General features: G+C 40.6%; 1 long non-coding RNA gene across 1 annotated transcript; it reads left to right on the top strand.

The window, feature by feature from the left end:
* The first annotated feature begins 526 nt into the window (after positions 1–526).
* On the top strand, positions 527–19746 carry LOC144586874 (uncharacterized). Its single transcript, XR_013541945.1, has 3 exons — positions 527–9385; positions 10790–10924; positions 12809–19746. It is a non-coding gene; the product is annotated as an uncharacterized LOC144586874 (long non-coding RNA).
* The last annotated feature ends 5797 nt before the right edge of the window (positions 19747–25543 follow it).

The following is a 25543-nucleotide window of genomic DNA, read 5'->3' as shown; positions in this document are numbered from 1 at the left end:
TGCTGTGACAGGCAGGGCAGGGCAGGACTGTTTGCTACAGGCGGCCTCCAGGTAACAACAAACAGGGCTATCAGTCATTTCAGGAAAAGGAAAGGGGAGGGAAGCAATTTTTACTGGTGAGCTATAGGGCGAAATAGGAGGTAAAGGGAAGGAGAGATGTGTCAGTTCTCTGTCAAACTTGGTCATAAGCACCCATAGTGAGGTGTGTGTTTGTTTGTGTGTGTGTTTTTGGCACATGCCCATGGTGAGGGTAACAGCAGCGGTATACCCAAACAGATACACTTATCCAGGTGTCTTAATCATGTGAGAAGTAGTTGTGATAATAGGCAGTAGGGAGACCACTGTGGAAGAAATCCTCATCAGAGCCCACTGTCCTGGGCATTGAATGATTGATTGATTGATTGTATGATCATTAGGACATAGAACCTGTTGTTAATTTATTTGAATCCCACCACTGGAGGAAAGTGATGGCAAACCTAGAGAGCATCTTAAAAAGCAGAGATCTCACCTTGCTGACAAAGGTCCACATAGTCAAAGCTGTGGTTTTTCTAGTAGTGATGTATAGAAGTGAGAGCTGGACCATAAAGAAGGCTTTTGAATTGTGGTGCTGGAGGAGACTCTTGAGAGTCTCCTGGACTGCAAGGAGATCAAATGTAGTAATCTATAATACAGCACTCCACAAAACCTTATTGCATTCCTTTCCTGATATTGCTCTCCTTATCAGTGAGTCAATGAAAAATTATACTGAGGTAAATTGAGTTTTTATCATATTTAATTTGATTCTGAGATATTACCTTTTTCATGGCACATTCTACTTATTTTATCTTGATTGAACACTTTGTTATCAAGTGGAGCAGAACAATTAATAATCTATCTCCTTAGCTAATCAGGCAACCAGGAACTTTAGAAAACCTTTGGTAGCTTAAAATCTATGACTCCATAAGGGTGGCACTGTTATCATACAGGGTTTCCTTCTCCTTTGCTGTTTGCTTGGCATCTTCCTTATAAGGTGTAGGGACTTCTATTTTCCTTTCTCCCAGTTTTAATTGCATCACATTTTTTAATTTTAAAATGGTCAATCTTACAAATTTAGAGAAAGAATTTATCACAAGCAGTCTCTGAGGAACAGTGCTCTGCCAAGTTAGAACCCATCTTTGTTCCTTCCTGTGGTTGTCATGGAGATATATAAATAGCTTTGATTTGATTAGGTTTTCAACAGATCCCTCGAAAGTAACATGTCAAGGAGTGGCATTTCCTGTCATGCAAGGACATCACATTTGTGGCACTCTGAAAGCATTCTGTGATTGTTCACATATGGCTTCTCTGTTTGCAGTGTGAACTAGTAATAACTTCATGGTGTATGATTTATCAGACAAGAATGTAGCTAATTTCTATTGGGAGGCTACAAAAATGTGAATTTGTATATGTGTATGTGTCAGGGGGTATTACTCAAGGACTGCTGCAATGTATTGAGTCTTTTTTTTAAGGGCTAGATATTTAGTATAAGATGTATGCATTTATTTATTTATTTATTTATTTGATTTTTACCCCGCCCCTCTAGACCATGTCTACTTTCCCTTTCCCCATCATTACAACTACTCTTACTATTCCTTCTCTAACTGGGGATATTTTGTCCCCTTTTGACATCAATTACCTAAAACATTTTATTACATCAATTACATCAATTACCTAAAGCATTTATACAGATTTTCTTTATATAATTGTTTAGCCATTTCTATCTCCACATTTTCTGTCATGTCTATATTAATATCATATCCAATATATATTAAGTACTATTTGTTTTACCTCTTTCTTATGTCTAGCTTCAATTTATCTTAAAAACCACCTTGTTATGCCTTAACCCTGATTAATGATCCCTTATTTCAATTTGATTCTCTTTTCTATATACAAGATATGTCCCACACAGTTCCAGAAGTTAGGTGTATACATGTTTTCAATGTTGAAGGCCACCTTAATGTTTTTTACCTTTGCATCTTTCTAACTCCTTCTCTTATTTGTCTTTTCCCAATTCTTATTCCTATCTATCTAAAAATTTTGCCATCTCTTATACCATCTGTGGTCATTTCTTGCACTTGATCTATCTTCAATAGATCTTCCAGGCTATTTTTAATTAAATCTGCTGGTTCTTATCTTCCCTCAGCACACTAAGATTCTCTTTGGCTCCAGCGTTAGAATTAGATCTCCTAAATTTTCTCCTCTGATTCCCTCCAGCCCCTCCTTTGATTGGCATACATCATCCACCACCCCCACATTTCCTTGTTTGTTCTTCCCTGTCTCCTGTTGATTATAGTCTTTCTTTAACTGCTCATTGAATAATTTTGCCTCTTCATTGTGGGATCTCACTATTTCCAAAATTGTTTGAAGTGTAGATTTTGTTTCATCCCCAAAAATTTCTTGTTGTAGCATTATGTCCCAGATATCAAATGATTGTATTCCAAGTGAATGTTGTCCAGTTGCTTAGTAGTAATCAGTCCAATTCCATCAATACTTGCTTCCATAGGTCTATTTTAATAGATGGGTCATGTTTAGGGTTAAACTTGAATCCAGTCTCAGACGTGTAGGATTTCTCTCGCTTCTAGACTGAAGGACACTTGCTCATCAAGTAGTTCCATCAATGGTTCTATTCATAGCCTGATGTCTTTTGTAATCCAGCCCCAGAAGCAGTCCATTCCTGTATTAATTTTATCCTGGCTTGTGCTCCAATCAAATTCAGAGCTCAGGATACAGTTTTTTAAAAAATCCACTTTTGCCGAATTAGGCTTTTGAGGGTTAATTTGTCTACATTTCAGTCAGTCCCCAGAGAAATAAGAAGTCAAACTCTCCATAAAGTCTTCAAGGTCAATGTTCTGGGCATTTTGCCAATGTTGTAGATAGCTGTAAATAGCTATAGCCATAACTTAACCAGATTAACTCCAGAGTTGTTAAATAATTTTAGGAGAAAGATTTCTTAAGTTTCTAAAGCAGGAGTAGTACCAAACTTCCTTCTGTATAATTAAATGTCTAATTAGTGTACAATTTATTTTCTTTGCTTCTCATTGCATCTCTTTCCCTATCCAGATTCACTGCTGCTCTTTAAGTGGTGAGGCTAAGAGGCACTTTTCTGTTATAGGGATTGTCTCATCCAGGGATGGTCATAAAATAGAATAGTTATAAATATTTCTCACCCAATGATAACAATGTTAATTAGCCAGCTGCTGATGACTCACAAGTGAGCTTTTCAGCTGCTTGTTTCTGCCTGCTGGTTGATTGGGCAGTTTCCTGAATCAAACAGGGGTAGCCGCCATCACCTCCATGATAAATAGGCATCTTCCCCATTTCACAACAACCTCTTCTGGATGTTTTTAACCCCCTGGGGAGGTCCCAAACAGGTTGGAATTCAGCCCAGGGGATGGAGCTCTGTCCTCCTCCTGCTGTCTCCTCACAGTGTCAAGATGGAAGTCTCAACCCAAATAATCTCAAAATCGTAGCTGTTTCAAGTATTATCCTACATATTTTCCACATCACTGTGCTGACATATGTTTTTATGAAGGATGAACAGTGCAATTGTGAACATATTTACTTAAAAGTTAAATCCCACTGTATTCAGTGTTGTGTATTCACAGGCATATGTGTACAGTATAGGATTGTAGGCTTATTGCCCAGTACCTGTGTTTAGAAGCTTAAAAATCTAATTTATCCCTTGATTTAGACAGATGTTATCTCTTTAATGCCTGATGTAGTGAGGTCCTGATTTTGTTTCTCTGAAAAAAACAACAATAAGTATGCTTCATTCATAAGGTTTTCCATTTTTAGTAAACTGAATTGTATTCTCTAGCTTTGAGTGCCTGTGGACCAATGAAAATTAGAATGCGTGCCAAAGAATGACATCACTGCTTTGGCCACACAAATAAAACACACATCCCATCTTGGTTTGCCATAGAAACCAAAAGTTCATTTTTTTAAAAAGGGTATTTTAAAATATCTAAATCAAGTATTGATTCACACCTTGCTAACTAAGGGGACAATGAGAGTCATTAAGTTATTAATAAGTCACTTAAAGGATTAATTTTGGTTCAGTTTATCTTGTCATTCATTGGGGAATAATCAAATGAAAGTAGAAGAGCATACAGGCTGATTGAATTTTTAGGTATTTTCACTGCATAGATCGCAGTGTGTATTGAAGATTATGACCCAGTCGACTGGATGAGTACATTACATAAGGCTGTGAAAGGGAATACCAGCAAGAATTTTGAGAGAAAAGGAACATATTACTATCAGATGTGAGTGTTCAGAGGATGCCTAAGAAATGTGTAAAAATGAAAATAAATCTAAATAACCCTATTTACGTTTTACTTACTCTGCTGTTGTTCCGTGCACAGGCAGAACAGTATGTAACCCTTCCTCTCTCCACCATAATCTTCTCCATGTGAAAAATGATGAATCTGTAGAGATGAGGTTCTCCTTGTGAGTAAGACTTCCAGTTTGCCAGGGCCCTTGGTCACGCAGAGGGGCTAGTCTCTTATCTGCAGACAACCCAGAGAGGAGAAGGGCTAATATTAGACACTGTCCTGCTCAAATATTGGACAAAAATGTAAGTAAAGTCCAATAGAACTCCAATCTACAGTTATCCACTACTGAAAATGAACTGAAATAATTCACTGATCAATCAGGTACCAAGAACATATTTACATCACAAATATGTATTGGTTTCATACCTCTTTAAATTTAATTCTTAAAAAAAGCTCAGGTTTATGAATGTGGAATATTGTGCTTCTGTACCCCCCGATTCAAAAAGCAAAGAAATGGCCCAAGGTTGCTGCACAATATTATTCTGCCTGTGTTACCAGCAGGAAAAAGGATGCCAAGCTTTACATTAAAAAGGCAGCTTGAATGTTGACAAGACCAAGGGAAGCAGGCAAGATGGTCTACAGCACTGATTCTTAACCTTGGGTTTCTCAGGAGTTTTGGACTGCAACTCCCAGAAGCCTTCACCACCAGCTGTGCTGACTGGGGTTTCTGGGAGTTGCAGTTCAAAAGCATCTGAGTAACAAAGGTTAAGAACCACTGGTCTACAGGATACCATCTTGTGCTCATTACTATTCACACTTGTTGAAAAACAGCCCTAACAATTGCTTTGTGTTTGGGTCAGAAGTGGTTAACTGATGAAAAAAAGGACTCCCTTTCTGGAATTTTCCCCTGTGTGAATGGTAGTGAATGCTAGGAAGGGAGGGGAAAAAAAAAGAATGATGTACCATGAGATACTGTTGGTTTGCAAGATCTGAGCAGAGCTTCTATTAACATGACATTTTGGAATTCAGTAACTCATATAGTTACACTCACCACATACCCTGTTTCCCCTAAAATAAGGCCTAACCTGAAAATAAGCCCTAGTATGATTTTGCAGGAAGCTTGTAATATAAAACCTACCCCCAAAATAAGCCCCAGTTAGGTGAAACCCCATCCTCCACCATTTTGCAGCATTGTGCAGCAATCAGACTGTAAAATAAAACATCCCCTGAAAATAAGTCTTAATGCAATTTTAGAGCAAAAATTAATATAAGACCCTGTCTGTGGACCAAAAATTAAAATAAGACCCTGTCTTCTTTTCGGGGGAACACAGTATCAGAAGTGTAGTGATGGCACATATAATCTCTGGAATTTTTTCCTTAATTACCAAATTATATGGTGACAATATTAGTGAAATGGGCACCAAATCTTTGCTAAAATAATGTAAGGCCATCCCTAGCTACAAAGCAAAAACCAGTAATTTTACATCTTAAATTAATGCACTTCTGAATATTTTTTTCTCTATTTTTAAAAGCATCTTTTAAAATATTTTGCACCAGAAGCAGAAACTGTTTTAAATATCTGTTTGACCAGGAAGGAGTTAAACATGTCTCCACTTAGGAGTCATTTCATTTGGTCCTGACTAGCAGGGTCAAAAGTTCAGATCTCATTTCCAGTTCTGTGTTTATGTTTATAATTATTCTGATAACCAATTTATAAGAAAGACAGAAAGTCAAAGGTTCTTCCCCTTTGTAATGACTTTTTTCAAAGTCAGTGTTACAGTTCCTGATGTCTGGATTCCTTCCAAATACAGTGGTCCCTCGCTTGACAATGTTAATTCGTTCCAGTGAAATCACTGTAGAGCGAAAACGTCGTCAAACGAAATAAAAAACCCATTGAAACGCATTGAAAACCGTTCAATGTGTTCCAATGGGCTGAAAACCTGCTCGTCCAGCAAAGATTCTCCATACGGTGGCCATTTTCGATCCCTGTAAAGCGAGGAATCCGTCCTAGAAAACAGCAGGGGGCCATTTTCTTCAGCCGGCAGCCATTTTGAAACCCAATAATCAGCTGTTTGCTGATCATCGTAAAGCAAAAATCGGTTCCTGAAGCAGGGAAGCGATCATCGCACAGCAAAACCTCCCCATTTAAAACATTGTTTTGCGATCGCAAAAGCAATCAATATAAAGCAGATTCGCCGTAGAGCGGGGTAATTGTCCAGCGGGGCACAAGTGTAATAACAAAAAAAGTGGCTGGTACTAATCATTCTCTTTCAAGATAAACATGATTTTCTTGCAGGAGATTTTTTCAGTACAGGTTTCCAGAGTGATCAGGGATTATCTCCAGTCTTGCTGCTAGTTGTTGTTTTTGTTGTGTGCTGTCAAGTCATTTCTGGCTTATAACAGAAAGGCTTCCATGGTATGTGAGATGTTCAAGGAATAATAACTTTCACTTCCAACAGTAACCTTAATTTACATGTTGTTGTTTAGTCGTTTAGTTGTGTCCAACTCTTCGTGACCCCATGGACCAGAGCACACCAGGCCCACCTGTCTTCCACTGCCTCCCGGAGTTGGGGCATATTCATGTTGGTAGCTTCTATGACATTGTCCAACCATCTCATCCTCTGTCGTCCCCTTCTCCTCTTGCCTTCACACTTTCCCAACATCAGGGTCTTTTCCAGGGAGTCTTCTCTTCTCATGAGATGGCCAAAGTACTGGAGCCTCAGCTTCAGGATCTGTCCTTCCAGTGAGCACTCAGGGTTGATCTCCTTCAAAATGGATAGGTGTGTTCTCCTTGCAGTCCAGGGGACTCTCAAGAGTCTCCTCTAGCACCACAATTCAAAGGCATCAATTCTTCCTACATATGGTAACTTACATACCATATGTTAAACAGAAGAGAAAGAAAAAAGAACTTGCCCTATCAAAGTGATATATAAGAAATGGGGAGATTGTAACTGCTGAATTACTGGCTCCATCTGGTGCTACTTTTTAAAGCTATAGGAATCTCACAGATGGCAAAATAAAGTGAAATGAAGGGAGGTAGACAGAAGTGAAGATCATCACCACAGTATATGTGGAGCCTACATGCAGAGAGCCATTATTCGTAATTTTGGCACACAGGAAAAGCAGCACAAAATATGCCCCCAAATCATTTTTGTAATTCATCATGTGAAAGTAATACATGAAGTAAGGTAAAGGTAAAGGTTCCCCTTGACATTTTAGTCAGTCATGTTCGACTCTAGGGGGCGGTGCTCATCCCCGTTTCCAAGCCATAGAGCCAGTGCTTGTCCGAAGACAGTTTCCGTTGCCACATGGCCAGCGTGACTAGGGAGCGCCGTTTTACCTTCCCACTGAGGTGGTACCTATTTATCTACTTGCATTTACATGCTTTCGAACTGCTAGGTTGGCGAGGAGCTGGGACAAGAGACAGGAGCTCACTCAGTCACATGGATTCGATCTTATGACTGCTGGTCTTCTGACCCTGCAGCACACAAAGGCTTCTGCGGTTTAGCCTGCAGTGCCACCACGTCCCCGTAATACATGAAGTAACTGAGACAAAATATAACTTTAGCAATTACATGCTCAATTTGCTTTTATAACCACACATTAATTGCATAGCCATGCATAGGACTGCACTGCAAAATTTAATTTTAAACTTAAATCTGTACAGGTTCCGTAGCTGGCACTTCAGAAAGCAAGCTCCTTGATGCAGGAAGAATGGCAACTGCCACACTTTGGTAGTGCACACATCAGTTGAGGTTTTTTTGTTTTGTTTTGTTTTGTTTTGGAGCAAATCAGGGAATCAAAGTGTGGGGCAGTATTTTGCTTTCTGCTACATTTCACAAGCACGTTTGGGCTATGGTGCTACTCCCAGCTTTAGCTTGTCAGGGATGAGCTCAGAACAGAGCAGCTGTTATGTCCCTAAATCTGGTGCCTTGAGGCAAAGCCCCAATTACCCGACCCCAGTTAGGCAACCTTCGTCACATGCTTCAAATGGCCATAAAGGATTAGGCTTTCTGGATGATTCAGCAACTGTAGACGCCATTTTGGTTGTGGAGGATCAAAACCTTGATACACGGGGTCTCAAAATAGTGCCTCCCAGAGCACTAAGAAGTTGTCAGCCCAGATTAAAAAGCCAGTCTTGAAAAGCACAAGGACAAAGGGTGAACAAATGATAGCTATCTTTCCTGGCATACATTAAATATATTATGCTGCCTTGGGCTCTTTGGAGGAAGGACAAGATAAAAATGTAATAAGAAATGCAGAGATTTGTTTTGCTACCTAGTCATGCATTGCCAAACATAACAGTGCTGATGCCGCCATGGAATCTGGAGTCCACACATCACCCCTCGATTTTGAATTAAGGAAATAATATTGGATCATTCACTGTTTATTTAGGCAGATATGCTTGGGAACTAAAATCACTTTTGTTCAGACTGTTTAATTGAGAATATTTTTTACTAAATGTAAGCCTTTTATTATGGTTTCAAGTAGGGATTTACAAACATCCATTCACAAAAATCCGGCAGCAAACTTATCTCCACCCATTAAATAAAATTATATTGCTTTTTAACCAGCATCCATAGTATTCTTGAAAGGATGTTTTTAAAAACGGTTAACAGTAAAATAATACTGAGTTCTGAGAGTTACTATTCTGTGATCCCTTTATAGTCAATTAAGATAATATACACATAAACAAGAGGGGAAACACTGCACACTGCATTGATATCAAGCTGCCATCATTGAGTATCACTTGAGATGATAGTGAAGCAATTATATAGAAGCCCCAAAGGGAAAGCTCAGAGGAGCCTATTTTAACAGAGAAGGTCAGCTAAGAAGTTCTTGAAGCATGGAGAAACATGTAAACTTCAAAAAATCGTAAAAATGAACTGAAATGAAATCCTCAGTTGTCTCTACTTTGTTTGGTGTTTTCAGCTCCCTAATATCTCTGCTGGATGCTTCATCGTCTCCCATCATTGTCAGTGCTTCCATGATCAAGAGTCTAACCAAATATTCCAGAATATGTCATCTCAGAGCCATCTTGGGGAATATTACAACTGGGTGGATGGCTGTGAATTTATAAAGCCTGCAGACCAGAGGTAAGGATGGGCCCACACTAATTATCCCCAACCTGCCTGCTCTAATAACGTGCAACCAGACAGCAAAGAGATTCTCCTCCCCCTCCCCCCTTACTCTGAAATAACAAAAATAAATCCACTGAAAATCTATTTCTATCTGTTCTCCTGAAATTCTTTGGGATCAATCCTAGTCCTTCTGTTACCTTTTGGTCCATCTTTTGCCATCAATGCTTCAGTTGCCTTACCAACTTGTGGCATAATTCTTGTGGCATTTTAAAACCCAATAAGACTCCTCATCTCCAGCTCAGAGTAAGAGCTTTCAACCCAGGTCTGTATAATGTGTGCAAAATATCTGTAATGTTCTTTCTTTTTGAGAAGTACATACCCACAAACAATTAGCACCGAAGGACCAACTGACATGAAGAAAGACTGAAAGAACCCATCCTGTGCTTCAGATGTTTAAACAAAGCTGTGATTGTCCTGGCTTTGGATGATTTGCGCAATTTGCCCAAATGCAAAGATTTCTCAGTTTGACATAAAATAGGTAATATTTTTCCAAAACATCAGTGCTGCCAAAAATACCACCCGCATTCCTTACCATGAGGAGAAAAAGGTTGCTGTTTCTCATCTTCATGAGCCAGAACAAAACAAGTGAAGATTTATAACCCTTTGCTTGAATCTTTGAAGAACTGTTGTTAAAGTAGAAAATATAAAACAGGATGGAACCAATTTCTCATTCTCTAAAAGGTATTTGATATGTTCAGACCGGAAGGAAAAAGAGCTACATTAGTATTCCCTACACAAACATTCAGATAAAGCTTCCATCTCTTTTCTCCCAGATCTGTTTGAGCAGGGTTGGCTATTCATTTAGATTAGACCTGCCCTTTCTACATATGCAGCCCAAGAGAATGATTAACAGCTTGGAGATCCTTGATCTTTATGAGAGGTTCTTTCATGTCATCTTCTATCATAGGAATGGGGGGGGTGTTGGCCCTCCCAGGAGATCTCTTCCCCGTTTAATGAAGCGAAGAAGCAAACTCTTGAGCTTCTGGACTGACATTTTCCTTGGTGAATGATTTTAAAATATTGTTTCTCTTTGTCCATCAGCACACTTTCCCTTTAGGGTAATTTCTGAGGTGAGATGATGAGTCTGGGGTATTCAAAGCTGCAGATTTTGCCATGCTTGCCTTAGATGTGGGTGGTAGGTATCCATCCCAGTGGCCTCATTTACATTAAAAACACTGTAATGAGTGAAATATTTAATCTTAAAAAGATTGTCAAAGGCATCTGAAATACAGGCAAAAAAGAGCAATGTAGGTTTTCCAGTCGCAAAGGTAGCAATCTGATACAGTGCAAACTTCTTTAAAGTTCAAAGATGTCAAAATATATTAATCAAAATATATGGCTTCTTTCTTACATGCTCAGCATGTGCTGGCACTAAGGAGAGACTTCACTACAACAAGAAATGCTCCTCATACTGCACATCCTAAGGAGAGCTTCTGATCATGCCATTCCAAATCAGACTGTGATCAAGCAGAAGACAACTGGCCGAATCAGCTGGTAAGGAGTCCAGTGAAAGAAGAAAGCCACCTTCTTCTTCCCATTCACTTTGAATGGGAATGTCAGGGGAATGCCAGGGGTCAGATATCTTCTGACTGTTTTTGTCTTCTTCATCTGACATAGAATAGTCTGGGCACTCCCCACATACATTCTCTTCTATTTAACTTCCCTTAATCCTGTCCTTCAATTCAGCAGAAGATAAAGTGTGGAAGTTACTATCCCCTGGGCCCCATTTCTGGTTATAAGGGCAGAAGAGGAAGGATCTGATCCAGCATTAGCACAGGAATATAGTTGCAGCCCTGTAATCTGGGATTTTGAGTTCCTTGCTCCCAGGTAAAAGCGGGATTAGCTCTTACAATAAGCAGAACTATGTTTTTAATTGTTACCTGCTCTCTATACTGCATGTGCAGGGAAGGGCTATACCCTGAATGGTTTGCTCAGGGTTAAAAATAAATAATGAAGATCGTGTCCTGCAGAAGGATTGGACTTGTCCCTAATAAATATCCTATTTTTTTAGGGGCAGGAAGCATCCAAAACATGTGGTCAATCTTCCATCTACAACGGTACTTTCCAAAATTGGTGTTGATGTTCCTTATGTTGAATTTATAGTTTGACCTCAAGATAGAAGAGAACCAGTTTGGTTGGATAGCTCAGTGGTTTAGGTATCTGGCTATGGAGGCAGAGTTTGGGAGTTTGATCCCCCACTGTGCCTCCTGTGAGCAGAGCCAATCTGTGTGGATTTATACAAACTATAGTGGTGCCTCGCATTATGATGTTAATTCATTCCAGCGAACTCGCTGTAGAACGAAAATGTCATAAAGCGAAATTTAAAAGCCCATAGAAACGCATCAAAACCCGTTTTATGCATTCCGATGGGCTGGAAACTCACCGTCCAGCGAAGATCCTCCATAGGGTGGCCATTTTCGCTGCCTGTGCAGCGAGGAATCGGTCCCAGAAAACAGCGGGGGGGGGGATTTTGTTTTGCTGGTGGCCATTTTGAAACCGCTGATCAGCTGTCCGAAAATCATCATTTTGCGAAGAATTGGTTCCCGAAGCAGGGAACTAATCATCGCAAAGCAATATACCCCCATAGAAAACATTGTAAAGCAATCGCAAAAGCAATCGCAAAAAGTTCATCGTAATGCGGTTTCATCGTTAAACGGAGCTATTGTAAAGCGAGGCACCACTGTACATAGTTCCAGGGTGCCCCCAGAAGAAGAGAAAGGCAAACCATTTCTGTGCATTCACTATCTAGAAAACCACAGAAAGGGTCGTCATAAGTCAAAATCAGCTTGACAGTATGCAATTTTATTATTATTTAAGTGAGAGATTAAGTGTGAATTAATACTAGAAGAAAAGGCTGGTAAAAGTGAACCTATCATTTGCCATCTGCTATATTTTAACAGTGCTATTAACTTAGTACATAAGTGACTCAAATACAAGGACTATGATGGATGATATTGCCATAGATGTAACATATTAGCACAATCATTATGGGGTATAATTATTTTATTGGTCATGGTAAAGTAGGTAGGGCTGCTCCTTTGGGACTGTCATCTGGTGAAGGAATATGTTTGTCCACTATTTATTATTATTTTCCCAATAATTTCCTTTTCTAGATTTACCTGTCAAGTGTAAATCCACAAAGGATAGTTTAGTAAGTTTTAAATCATTTAATTTTACTCCCTAAACTAGTTAATTTGGATTGAATTTTAATGGAGATTCTGAATTGCTTTGGCAACCAATGTGGAGTGTGTAGAAATAGGGGTAAAGCTATACATTCTCTTCTTCCTAAGTAATCTGATTGTCTTGCAAAAACGATTTGCAACATGTGATATGTAAATGTGTGTTCAAAAGACTTATGGCAACATTTTGTACCCACAGGGTAGCTTGAAGGACCAATTACTATGGATGTTTGCCACTGAAAATACGTCATTATGAACCATCTGTGCATCGTCTTCAAGATGATCCTCCATCCTGTCAACTAGAACTAATAAAAATCCAATATTCTCTCACAGGATTGTCCTTGAATAAATTATAGGTAATACATTCCACGATGGATGTATTGGAATGCAAGCATATTTGATAATCAAAACACCTGCTGGTTGAAGACCAAAGGTAAGGGTATCTCATTGTGACTCATGCTTTAGAAAGCCAGGAAATCTGATGTTAAGACTGATGCCATAAGATTTGTGCCCCATGGTTGGCTGTGATGTTCTGTAATGACATAAACCATGGTAGCTGACAATTGACCCTCCATCCACCCATGCTTTGCTGTGTCTTTCAAATCCACTTGGGAAACATGAAATATCTAGAACTAGCAAATACTTTCCACCCTTTCCGATCTTGTACTGCCTTATGAAACATCCAAGCCATACCTATTTCTTGCTTACATCAGTACTGACAGTCTCAAGTTCAATAGGGGGATAAGGGAATCTCCTTAATGCAATAAAATGAGAGGGGTGCTGCTGACAATGGCCAAAATCCTGTTGCTTAGCATAGTAAGTCACACTAGAGTAGGGCCATTGAATCACTGAAGATTCGATGAGTCACCTCCTCCATAAGGTCAATGATTTAGCATAGTGTAGAGTAGGTCCTTGTGGATTAATAAAAATTATGGAGGATTCAACTCATGAAATTCCCCGATTCAATGGACCTACTCTACTGTGGCTTACCATGCTAAGATTTCAACCAAGGACTGAAACGAGAAAACAATCCATTATGGGCAAATCCTATATGATTTTCATAGCAATTGCCTTTTTGCTTTATTCCCAAACAGCAAAGGCCCCCTCTTGCTCAAAGATCCCTGCACTGACCCATCTGAATTTTTTCAAGTAGTCAGATGTAACTGGGGACCGGGCTTTTCCACCTTTATTACTTCCACTTCTTAGGAGGCACCATTATTATTATAAGTTTTGATCAGATCCCCCAAGAACCAAAAATGTTCTTTTCAAACAAACAAACCTTAGGATTTCTAAGGCAGCGTTAAGGCCCACTGTTGGTGTGAAAAATGTTATTGCCCCAACCTGAAAGATGAACCCCAATGCCTGAAAGAAGAAGGACAATTGACCCCAGGACAAAACAGGAATCCATTAGTGGGCCAATAGCCACACCTGGCAATTATAGCACCAAGATTTCCATGAATCAAATTTCTTATATGTTACAAAGTTAGTAACAGGTGAGAACTGATTTCTAACAAGGGTGGCCTTACCAGCTCACTAGAACAGAAATCCATCCACTTATTCCCACACTGCTAAATAACACACTGCTAAGTAATTTGAGTCCCTCAGGGCCCCAATGGGTCTCTATAACCTGAGGCCTTCTTAAGTATTACACCTAAAGAGGAAAATCTCAAGCCAGAAACTTCTCTCTCTCTCTCTCTCTTTCTCTCTCTCTCTCTCTCTCTCTCTGTGTGTGTGTGTGTGTGTGAGTGAGAGAGAGAGAGCGCACGTGCACACCAGGGAGCTGCCAATGAATTCAGCACTCCCTAAGCCTCCCTTCCATGAGCCACTTGTTCCATCCCCTTAACAGGCTTCAAGTTGCCCATCCAGCAAGGATGATACTCAGCCCCACCGGAAGCTCAAATCCGTAACAGAAACTTGACTGAAAATGTTTTGTGTCTTGGCCGCGGGTGTTGCTCTACAATCATCCTACAAAGGCTGCCAGCCTGACTGGGCTAATTGCCTTTTGAAGAAGGAAGTCACATTCTCCTGAGGTACTTCAAGGTACTCTTTCATTCTCCACTGTCCCTACCTTCATCTTCTGAGGTAGGGCATGAACACACATACCCCATTTCAGGCTATGAATTAAGCTGAGCCCAAACTATTCTGAAACACTTGAAATGTATGACACAGATAGAAAACCACGTCTTCAAGTAGTCAGATGTAACTGAGGACTGGGCTTTTCCACCTTTATTACTTCCACAGATAATGCTTGCCTCCATATTATTGGATTTTGCAACCACTAATTATTTTTTTCTATTGTTTGACGAATTCCATGTGCCTATAGTCAGACACTAGCTAACATGTACAAAATACTTATTATTTCTGCACTTTCTTCTTGTTATTAAAAATAAATGACATTTTGTGTTTAGTCTACCTTCTTGTTCATAAAAATTCACTGTGCTATCAGATTCCTAATCTAATGGCAGGATTACAGGTTCTTGTTGTTTTAATGCAATTTCCTCCAGATTTCCAAGCACAGTCATGTAGTGTGGTTTCCTATTTGTCATTCAGATTGTACACTGTGGTATTGTACCAGGATAATAAAATGTAAAATTGCTTGCTATTTACAAAGCTGCAGCAATTTGTAAGGATGAATGCACTGGATTCTTAGCAGTTCTATCAGTACTTGTTTGATATGTTTGTAATGATACAAGGCTGTGGGGAAACAGCAACAAGAAAACAATCCCACAACAAATACTTCAGGCTTTGAAGGGGCCTTGGGTGCATTCAGATGGGCATTTAGCCTGCTATTTGATCTGCTGTGGGAAAGAGTTGCTTCACTTCTTTTTCCAGTAATCATGTGATATAATTGAATGGAATCGCCCCCAGGGTATTCCTGCTCACAGGGTTCTGAGCTCCTGTCAGAGGATTCCACTTTTTTTTGGCTCTGGCTCATTTCCAGCCTGTGTAATCAATGGGAATGGACCAAAAGCAAGTCTTCTGGCTCTTAGGATTTCTTCTGGTTGAAATTTCTGATATTGTGAAGTGACTTAATAAGCAAGGAGATATATATATATACTGTATATTGCTTTGTCTTAAAGGATCAATCGAGAAACTGGCCACAGTGTTGTAGCATCAGCGATTGTCTACTGCAATTTTTTTTAAAAAAAATCACTTCCCCATACCATCTGCCAAGGAGCAGAGGAAGCATGCAAATTGCCAATATCATGAAGTGGCTCCCTTACTAAGCCACTTCAGGATATCAGAAATTTAAACCAGAAGGAGCCAAACCAAATAGGGTCACTTGAGCTCCAAGATGCCATTTAGATGCAAAGATTGTACCAAATGGCACCTCATACAGTGGGGTCTTGACTTGAGAACTTAATCCGTATTGGAAGGCGGTTCTCAAGTCAAAAAGTCTGTAAGTCAAGTCTCCATTGACCTACAGTGCATTGAAAACCGATTAATCCCGTAACAGGCCGTTTTTGTTCCATTTTGATTTTTTTCTGGTCTGTAAGTCAAATCTCAGTCTGCAAGTCAAACCTAAATTTTGCGGCCAGAGAAGTCTGTAACTCAAAAAGTCTGTAAGTCAAGCTGTCTGTAAGTCAAGGGTCCACTGTACCTTTAACCGGCCCTAAGTGACCTTATTAGGCTGTAGTTCTATGTACTTTTGGTTTTGAAATCTGAAATGGTCATTTTTCAACAAGAATATGATCTGAACCAAAGCAATTCAGAAGTCATGTCCACTTTATTCAGGGGACTTTTCTTCCAGGTAAGTGTGCATGAGATTGCAAACCACCTAAATTCTAACTGAATAAAGTTCTCTAGACACTGGAGTGAAATAGCAGCAGATAAGTGAATCCACTTTCTGATCTAGTGGATAGGCAGGTCCTACTGGATATGGTATTTTCTGGGTGCTATGCCACAGGACCTGCATGAATGACTAGGAGGATTTGGCTTAGATTGTTTTCTTATTCCAAATGGTAGATTGTTCAATTACTGCAATTAAAAAGAAGTCACATTTAATCAGTGTGTTTGGTTACATTTCAATTGGTCAGCAATTTTTATTTTTTAGATTTGATGGACACAGGACTTTTGCATGCTATTGGCACCTCAGTTTAAGAACCTACATTACAAATAATCTGAACCTAAATGAGAAAATTCTGTAAGTGCTGCTTGTGTGTAATTGTCCCAACAGTTTTCTCACTTCTCACAGTTTGCAAATTAGCTTGTTTTGTTTTGTGATTGGCTTTCTTAAGCTTGCTTCAGTCATAACTCTTAAACACTACCTTGCTTTATGAGTTACTTCTAACGTATTGTTTGGTCTGTATTTCCTGACCAATGCAACCTTTTAAGTCTTCACCTCCTTCAACCTTATCTTGGCCCAAAGTCTGAAAGTCTCTAAAATCTTTTTTTTTTAAGGTTTTGTTCCAGAAATGTTATACACATTTTTGCACCATCTGTTCTGTTGCCACCTCACATAATTTTCATATGTTGTGTATCTCTTCAAGTTATTTTTACCATCAGAATGCCAAACTGGGCAAAAAGTGTGAAAGCTGTACCTTCAAACCTTCACACCAATCAGGTACAAAATTCACTTTTGGGCTGTTCTTTTAAATGTGACCAATTTGATTTTTTAAAAAAATAGTAAACTGCAGGAGAACCTTTAACCACAAATTCTAAGAGGGTGTTTGGCTTAATTAAAGATGCAAAAGTTTAAAATTTGCAGAGGTTGCCATGAAATTCAGTTTTTCAAAACTTTTTTCCACTTTGTTTCATGGTCTATGTAGTATTTTGTTAGCAAACTTGATTTAAAAAGGGAAGAGACACTAGAGATCATATTGCAAATATACGTTGACTATTGGACCATATCAAAGAATTTTAGAGGAAAATCAGTTTGTACTTTCCAGATTACAATAAAACATTTGACTATGTAGGCCAGGGAAAACTATGGATTGTTTAAAAGAAATAGGTTGTGACAACTTCTGACTGTTTTGATGTACAATCTCTTGCTTTGAACAAGGGGTTGCACTTTGGACAGACTATGAAGAAAGAAAATGACTTCCAATTGGTAAAGATATTAGACAAAGATACGTATTCTGTCTCTCTAACTATCATATATATATATATGTGGAACATATCACATGGAAAGCTGGATGGAGATGATTCAGAAAGCTCCTTGAGGTGAAAAAGAAGTGAAAATTATCACATGAATAATTTAATATATACAGATGAGACTGCAATAAGGACGGACATAAAAGAGTAATGATCTGAAACAATTCCTGATGAAGGTTAAAGTTGAAAGGATTACAGTTTATTATCAAGACAACAAAAATAATGACTGCAGCAGAATGACATAGCTAGTATGGAAACTAAAGAAGTAAAAAAATCATTATTTTCTGTACTTTGATTAAGACATTAACCAGAATGGCTATGGTAAACATTAACAGGAGATTGAGACTGGAAAGGCAGTTATGAAGGAACTAGAAAATGTCCTAAATAGTAAGGATATGGCAAAGTGCCTGACCCTTCCCAATCTATGGGCTACCTCCACAGATCAACACAATGATGCATTATATTACAATATGATTGTTCTGTAGAACTACTGTATCTGACATACAAGCAGTCACATTTTGTCCCTTCAATCTGAATGGTGGAGTGAAGAGACAAAATGTGACTGCTTATATGTCGGATAAGTAGTTCTACAGAACAATCATATTGCAACATAATGCATCATTGTGTTGATCTGTATGATGGATGTAGAACATATGACTCACTAGTTGTTGTCGAGTTGCAACTTCCCTCATGTCTGACCATTGGTTGTGCTTTTTGGGCCTGTGAAAATGTATAAAATATGAGTTATAAACAGCATGTATGCCTGACACACAATTCAGGCTTTGGTTCATGAATGGCCTCTCTAAGGTCAGTAAGGACAGCCAAATAAGATGAAGAATGTCAAGAAATGTGCTGTAACAAAGGCATTGTATGACTGACAGCATTCCATATTGTATGATGTTAAGAAACAGCTGACCAGAACTGGGAAGTCCCAACATACCGTGAAGATTAAGAAAGTAATAAAGGGCATAAACAATGTTTGTATCAAGTCTATAAAATACTTACCGATGTATGAACAGTTTGCCTTATTCCACAGAAGACTTTTCTGGACTTTCATTGCTCTACACCTCTAATTGCAGTTCGACTCTATAACATAAAATAAAGCCATCTGTGTTGAGACAGTTTATTTTGTTTAAGTGTTTTATTTACCAACAATGGGATTCATTCTCCAACAAGTTGTGTAGGGTCATAGGTTCCAAACCCCCAAACCACTATAAGAATGAGGGGGTGTTGTTTTTTCAAGGGTCACCTCTATGTTTGCAAATCTTTTTGTTTCAGCAATCTTCAAAAAACAAACAAACAAAAAAGGAGTTAGTCTATGCCCTGTGTATAATGAAGCACATGCTTGAGTGTTTAGGTAATACCCCTAACTATTTGCTTTTGTATTTTTAGCCCCATCGCTTGTCCTTGTGCTCTCTACCAAAACAATTTAGCTGATAGAATCAATAAAAAGATGTACACATTTGCTGATAACACAATACTAAGCAGTTGATCAAATAACCTAGGATGACACCAGAAAGATTATGCAGGATTTAGATGGCCATTTAGAAATGCCAAGTGTCTGCTGGCATTCAGCTTAGAAGGATGCAAAATTAGTTAAGGCATTGTGAATATCAGCTGAAGGACATAAACATCCAGGAGATTGGCTAAAGATAGTGCTAACTCCTAATAATGGCTAATTATGATATAGAAAAACTGACAGGTTTAGGATCCATCCTCCACCCCCCACCCCCCACCCAGCAAGCCACTGATAATTTAGTCATGGTAAAATAGTGAGGTTAGAAATATGTGGCTTTTGAGTAGATTAGACACTCTATTATCTCATAATGGATACTATATTAAGGAGGACACACTGTTGGAACTAGAAGTTATAATACCAATGGGGAAAATACATTAAAAAACTAGAGAGTGGGAAAGTTACTCATTTGCTTCTAACTTCATCTGTCAGATTGTGATACATGGTAGCACCAATAAGACATAATTAGAAGTACCTATACATGCCGAACTGCATGAGTACAGTTCTTCGTGTTTAAGGCTGTGCAATTTTTTAAAAAATCACTAAAAGATATTAATAAGTATGCTTTTCAGGCACTGCAACAATTTTCAAAGAGGCAGCCATATGCCTCCATTGCAGCATCTCTCTCTCTCTCTCTCTCTCTCTCTCTCTCTCACACACACACACACACACACACACACAAACAAACAAACAAACACACACAACTACATTCCTGTCATCAATTATCTCACCTATGTAAGGATACAGTTAATTTCCTGACAAAACTATACAAGATTGTGGAGGTGGGGAAGAGTTGCTTTACAAATGTCCCTCAAAAGGATGGACTACGAACTATTGAGAGTATCAATCTCATGAAGCCACACATCTCTGGGGCTTTATACTCACAGATAAATATTTCAGCATGGGTAGTAACATGTATTTTCAGATCAGACTTGCATATGGCACCAAAGTATACAGCCATGCTTGCAGCTACTAAGGGAGAAATCATAAGCCCTTCCCACATACATATGTTCACAGACTGCTGTGTCCAACAGGTGGCTCTACTAATAAGAATAGGCAACAAGGCAGAATCACCCATTAGACACTGCAGTCCATGAACATCATAGAATAAACTCGGCATTTTTTGGTTGTTCTGGGTGTTTCCGGCTCTTTGGTCGTGTTCTGAAGGTTGTTCTTCCTAACGTTTCACCAGAGAACAGCACTCTGTGCTCTGGTGCAGTTTGTTTGGGAGTTGAGTATGGCTGTGAGATCAGCTTTTGTCCTTTTCAGGAGATGGGTGATTATGGTGATCAGTGTGTTTTTGTTGTGAGTGTATTGTGTGATAAGGAGAGATTATTTGTCACTGTGATAGATGGGTGTCTGCATTTTTTGCTTTGTTGATGGGGAACAATTTTGTGTCTTGTCTGTATCAGCTTTTTATTTATTTATTTATTTATTTATTTATTTTATTTTATTTTATTTTATTTTATTTTATTTTATTTTATTTATACCCCGCCTATCTGGACCACTGGACCACTCTAGGCGGCTTCCATTATAAAATCATACAATAAAAACACAAAGAAATACATAATAATACAAAACAACTACAATAAAATAAAAATAGGGAAATTAAGAAAAAGAAAATCAAGAGTTGGCTGGAGGGAAGGCCTGAATGAACAACCATGTTTTTAATTGGGTTTTAAAGATGCCCAGTGCAGGGGCCGTGCAAATCTCCAGAGGGAGATTGTTCCAGAGGCGAGGAGCCACCGCCGAGAAGGCTTGGTTTCGTGTCTTCTCCTTCCAGGCCTCTCTCGGTGTCAGGCTCCTCAGCCTTACCCCCTGACTCGCTCGGGTGATCTGGGTAGACCTTGGTCGAAGCAGGCATTCCACCAAGTATCAAGGTCCTAAACCATTTAGGGCCTTATAAGTAAGTATTAAAACTGTGAAGTTGACACGGAAACAGATGGGCAGTCAATGCATTGCGGCCAGCATTGGAGAAATGTGTTGGTGTTTTCTCACTCCGGTGAGGAGTCTGGCCGCCGCATTCTGCACCACCTGAAGTTTCCGCATCAGCCTCAAAGGTAGCCCCATGTAGAGCGCGTTACAGTGGTCTAATCTTGAGATTACGAGCGCATGTACCAAGGTGGTGAGTGTCCCAGTGTCGAGGTAGGGTCGCAGCTGGACAATCCGCCAAAGATGGAAAAAGGCAGTCGACGCCACCTGCGTTTCCATGGTGAGCGTTGGGTCCAGGTGTATGCCCAGGCTACGAACCTCACTCTTCACGGCCAAGGTGACCCCCCAAATGTGAGAGAGTCACCCAAGCCACCTACCATGGGGGCACCCACCCTCAGGACTTTCGTCTTATCCGGATTCAGATTCAGCCCATTCTCCTGCATCCATTGCAGTACAGCCTACAGGCAGCACTGAAGGGACAGGACAGCATCACCTGCAGTTGGTGAAAAGGAGATGTAGAGCTGGGTGTCATCGGCATATTGATGACATGAAGCTCCACACCCAGCGGCCTCATATAGATGTTAAACAGCATTGGGGAGATGATTGACCCCTGTGGAACCCCAGAATTGAGACTCCATGGGGGCGAAACACTCTCCCCAAGCTGTACGCTCTGGGGCGGTCCTCCAAGAAGGAACGGAGCCAGGCGAGTGTCGAGCCACCAATTCCCAGCTCGGAGAGCCTCCCCAGGAGGATACCGTGGTTGACGGTATCAAAGGCTGCCAAGATGTCGAGGAGGACCAGCAGAGACATTTTGCCCCTGTCGGCCTCCCTCAACAGGTCATCGTACAGGGCGACCAATGCCGTCTCTGTACCGTGGCGCGGCCTGAAGCCCATCTGAAATGGATCCAGGGCATCTGTTTCGTCCAAGTGGGCCTGAAACTGATCGGCCACCACCCTCTCAACCACTTTGCTCATGAAAGAAACATTGGTGACAGGCCTATAATTGCCAGTTTCGTCTGCTGCCAAACTAGGTTTCTTTCTTATGGGCCTAATGAGTGTCTCCTTTCCATCTGCCCTCAAGGAAAGACCCATTTATTATTACTCTGGCCCATTCTGTTGTTATCGGCCTGGCTGCTTTGATTAGCCAGGCTGGGCAAGGGTCAAGGGAGGAGGTGGTGGCTCAACAGTGATCAAGCACCCTGGCCACAGAGTCAGGCGTTACAGGCTGAAAGGAGTCAAAAGTCACCGGGCAAGATGGAGCGCTGGACATCTCTGATCGACTCAATGTATTTAAAAAAGGAGAGAGCTCCCGGCGGATGGCCTCCACTTTAGATTTAAAGAAGGCTGCAAACTGGTCAGGTGAAAAACTAGGGGAAGGCCTATCACCTGAACCAGTTCCGGATAGGTCACACACTATATGGAATAACTCCACCTGCTGGTTGGACGCTTCGCTTATCTGATTAGCGAATAATGATCTACATGCAGCCTTTACGTTAGTCAGGTAAAGGTTAGTTGCGACCCTAACAGCTATCCAATTATAATCCGTCGGGTTCTTCCTCCACCTACGCTCTAGCCTTCGCCTATATCGGTTCATCGCTCGGAGCTCCTGGTTAAACCAGGACGCAGGCCGAGCTCTGAGCTGGAGAGGGCGTTTAGGCGCGATTGTGTCTATAGCACTAGTGGCAGCGATGGACCAGCTGTCAACCAGAGCCTCGACAGGAGCGCCAGCCAGGTCAGCTGAAACACCTCTCGTGGCCTCCTGGAATCCAACAGGATCCAGTAGCCTTTGAGGGCGGACCACAGAAATAGGTCCCTGCTCCCTGCGAGGGGGGAGTGCCACTGAGAGGTTACATTTTATTAGGTGGTGATCTGACCATGACAAGGGGACCGACACGAGGTCAGTCACCACCAGACCACACTCACTCGAATTGGTGGAAAAAACCAGGTCTAACGTATGGCCATCCACGTGGGTGGGGCTGATGACATGTTGGGACATGTTCAAGGAAGCCATGGTTTCCAAGAACTCAAGAGCTGGCCCTGTAGTCTCTGCCCCCGCGTGCACGTTGAAATCACCCAAGACAAGAAGCCTCGGGGATCCCAACAATGCCGCGGAGACAGAGTCGGCCAGCTCCGGTAGGGAAGTGGCTGGGTCGCGGAGAGCGCGGTAACCCAGCAAAATCCCAATACCATCCCTAGCCCCTATCGACACGTGGAGTGCCTCTAGACCTGGCTTTATTAGATATTCTTTGACACTGCAGATGGTTGTGTGCCTGAGATTCATTCAAAGAAGGCCTCTGCAGGGCAAACATAACAGTTCAGTGTTCAGAGGCTTCATGATAACTTCTAAATGCCAGTTGCTACAGGACAAAACACAAGGGAGAGAAGTACTTTTGTGGGCACTGCTTGCAGTCATTTCAAATATGTCTGGCTCACAAATCCTGGAGTACATGGATCTTCGTTGTGTTCATGTAGGGCTTTCTTATGTTCTTAACTAGCAGTGTCATCCATCCAAAAAGGCAGCAGGAAAATTACATTCCACCCCCTTCCCCGCTTTGATTTCCTTTGTTCCCTAGTAAATTCCACCCACTTCCTTTCACCCCAATGGTGAATACACATCTAGGCTTGTGCTTACCATCTGCCATCTATTGATCGAGAAACACCTTAGTGAAAGCTCAGTTTTCTTTACCTTAGTTACTTTGTCAGCAACAGAAGGCATTGCAGCACTTTTGTCATTCACCATGGTAACTAGGTGAATGCCTCTCTTTCTCCCACAAACCGAATGTCAGGTAACTAAAAAAATGGATTTCTGCATCTTTGTCTCTTATTGCCCTCTTACTATGTGGAAAATATCTCTTGAAATCTGTCATAGTAACTGGCATGGGCATCTGGTGAGCTTCCCCTGCCCCTGTTACATCACACCATTGTTTTGTCTTTAAAAAGTATCATTTTGTGCCCTCTAGTGGACAAAAATATATTTCAGAAAAATATATTCTTAGGCCTGAACATCTATGTGTTTAATCAGGTTTTAGAGAGATAGTCTTTTGTGTCCTTTGAGGAAAAAGGAGAGAGCAATAGATAGATCTTTGCAAAAGGAATGAATTATGCTGAGTACAAACAGTGGTTAGATGAGACAAAGGTAGTCTGTCAATTAACTATCCATGTGTACTTGCCAAAGTTAGCTATGAAGGCCAGGGAGATAGAAGTAGCTAGTGACATTGTGGGTCTAGAGCTCTCTGGGGTTGGATCTTTCAGATGTATAGTGGTTGGAGGACCTCCATATCACAGTGAGGGGGGAGTTAAAAACTCCAAATTGACTGAGGCCATCTATAGATGAGCTTTTACAGCTTTCTCTCACTCATTTTATTAAGCTTTGCCGGTAGCCAATTTAAGAATTTACATTTGCATTCCATAGCATAAGCATGAACACAACTGTACATAGCAAATTTATCGGCAAGCATTGGGAGTTCTGCACATCTTTCTCTGTCAAAACAACCATGTTTTTCTTCAGCCGCATAGTACAGCAAAGGTCTACAGTTGTGCTTCACAAACACATGCCAAAGCACTGGAATACATTAATGTTTTTACAAATACATCACAGACTGAACAGAGCAAAGTTGTTTTTCCAGTCCTTTTCTTGGAACCAGCTTTGGTTCACTCTGAGGATCAAAGAAAGTCTTTCCTGATGCTAGAAAGTCATAGATTTGAATGTGGCTGTGTTGTAAAGACAATAAGATGCAGGTTGTTACAGACTGTGCAAGAGCCCCTTCATTTTTGTCGTCGTCGTTTAGTCGTTTAGTCGTGTCCGACTCTTCGTGACCCCATGCACCAGAGCACGCCAGGCCCTCCTATCTTCCACTGCCTCCCGGAGTTGTGTCAAATTCATGTTGGTTGCTTCGCAGACACTGTCCAGCCATCTCATCCTCGGTCGTCCCCTTCTCCTCTTGCCATCACACTTTCCCAACATCAGGGTCTTTTCCAGGGAGTCTTTTCTTCTCATTAGATGGCCAAAGTACTGGAGCCTCAGCTTCAGGATCTGTCCTTCCAGTGAGCACTCAGGGTTGATTTCCTTTAGAATTGATAGGTTTGTTCTCCTTGCAGTCCAGGGGATTCTCAAGAGTCTCCTCCAGCACCACAATTCAAAGGCATCAATTCTTCGGCGGTCTGCTTTCTTTATGGTCCAGCTCTCACTTCCATACATCACAACAGGAAAAACCATAGCTTTGACTATTCGGACTTTTGTTGGCAAGGTGATGTCTCTGCTTTTTAAGATGCTGTCAAGATTTGTCATCGCTTTCCTCCCAAGAAGCAGGCGTCTTTTAATTTCGTGGCTGCTGTCTCCATCTGCAGTGATCATGGAGCCCAAGAAAGTAAAATCTGTCACTTCCTCCATAT

Source organism: Pogona vitticeps, chromosome 2 (genome assembly GCF_051106095.1).
Source record: "Pogona vitticeps strain Pit_001003342236 chromosome 2, PviZW2.1, whole genome shotgun sequence".
Taxonomy (NCBI): Eukaryota; Metazoa; Chordata; class Lepidosauria; order Squamata; family Agamidae; genus Pogona; species Pogona vitticeps.
Note: the sequence above shows the minus strand (reverse complement) of the source record. Positions and strands in the feature narration are given on the sequence as shown.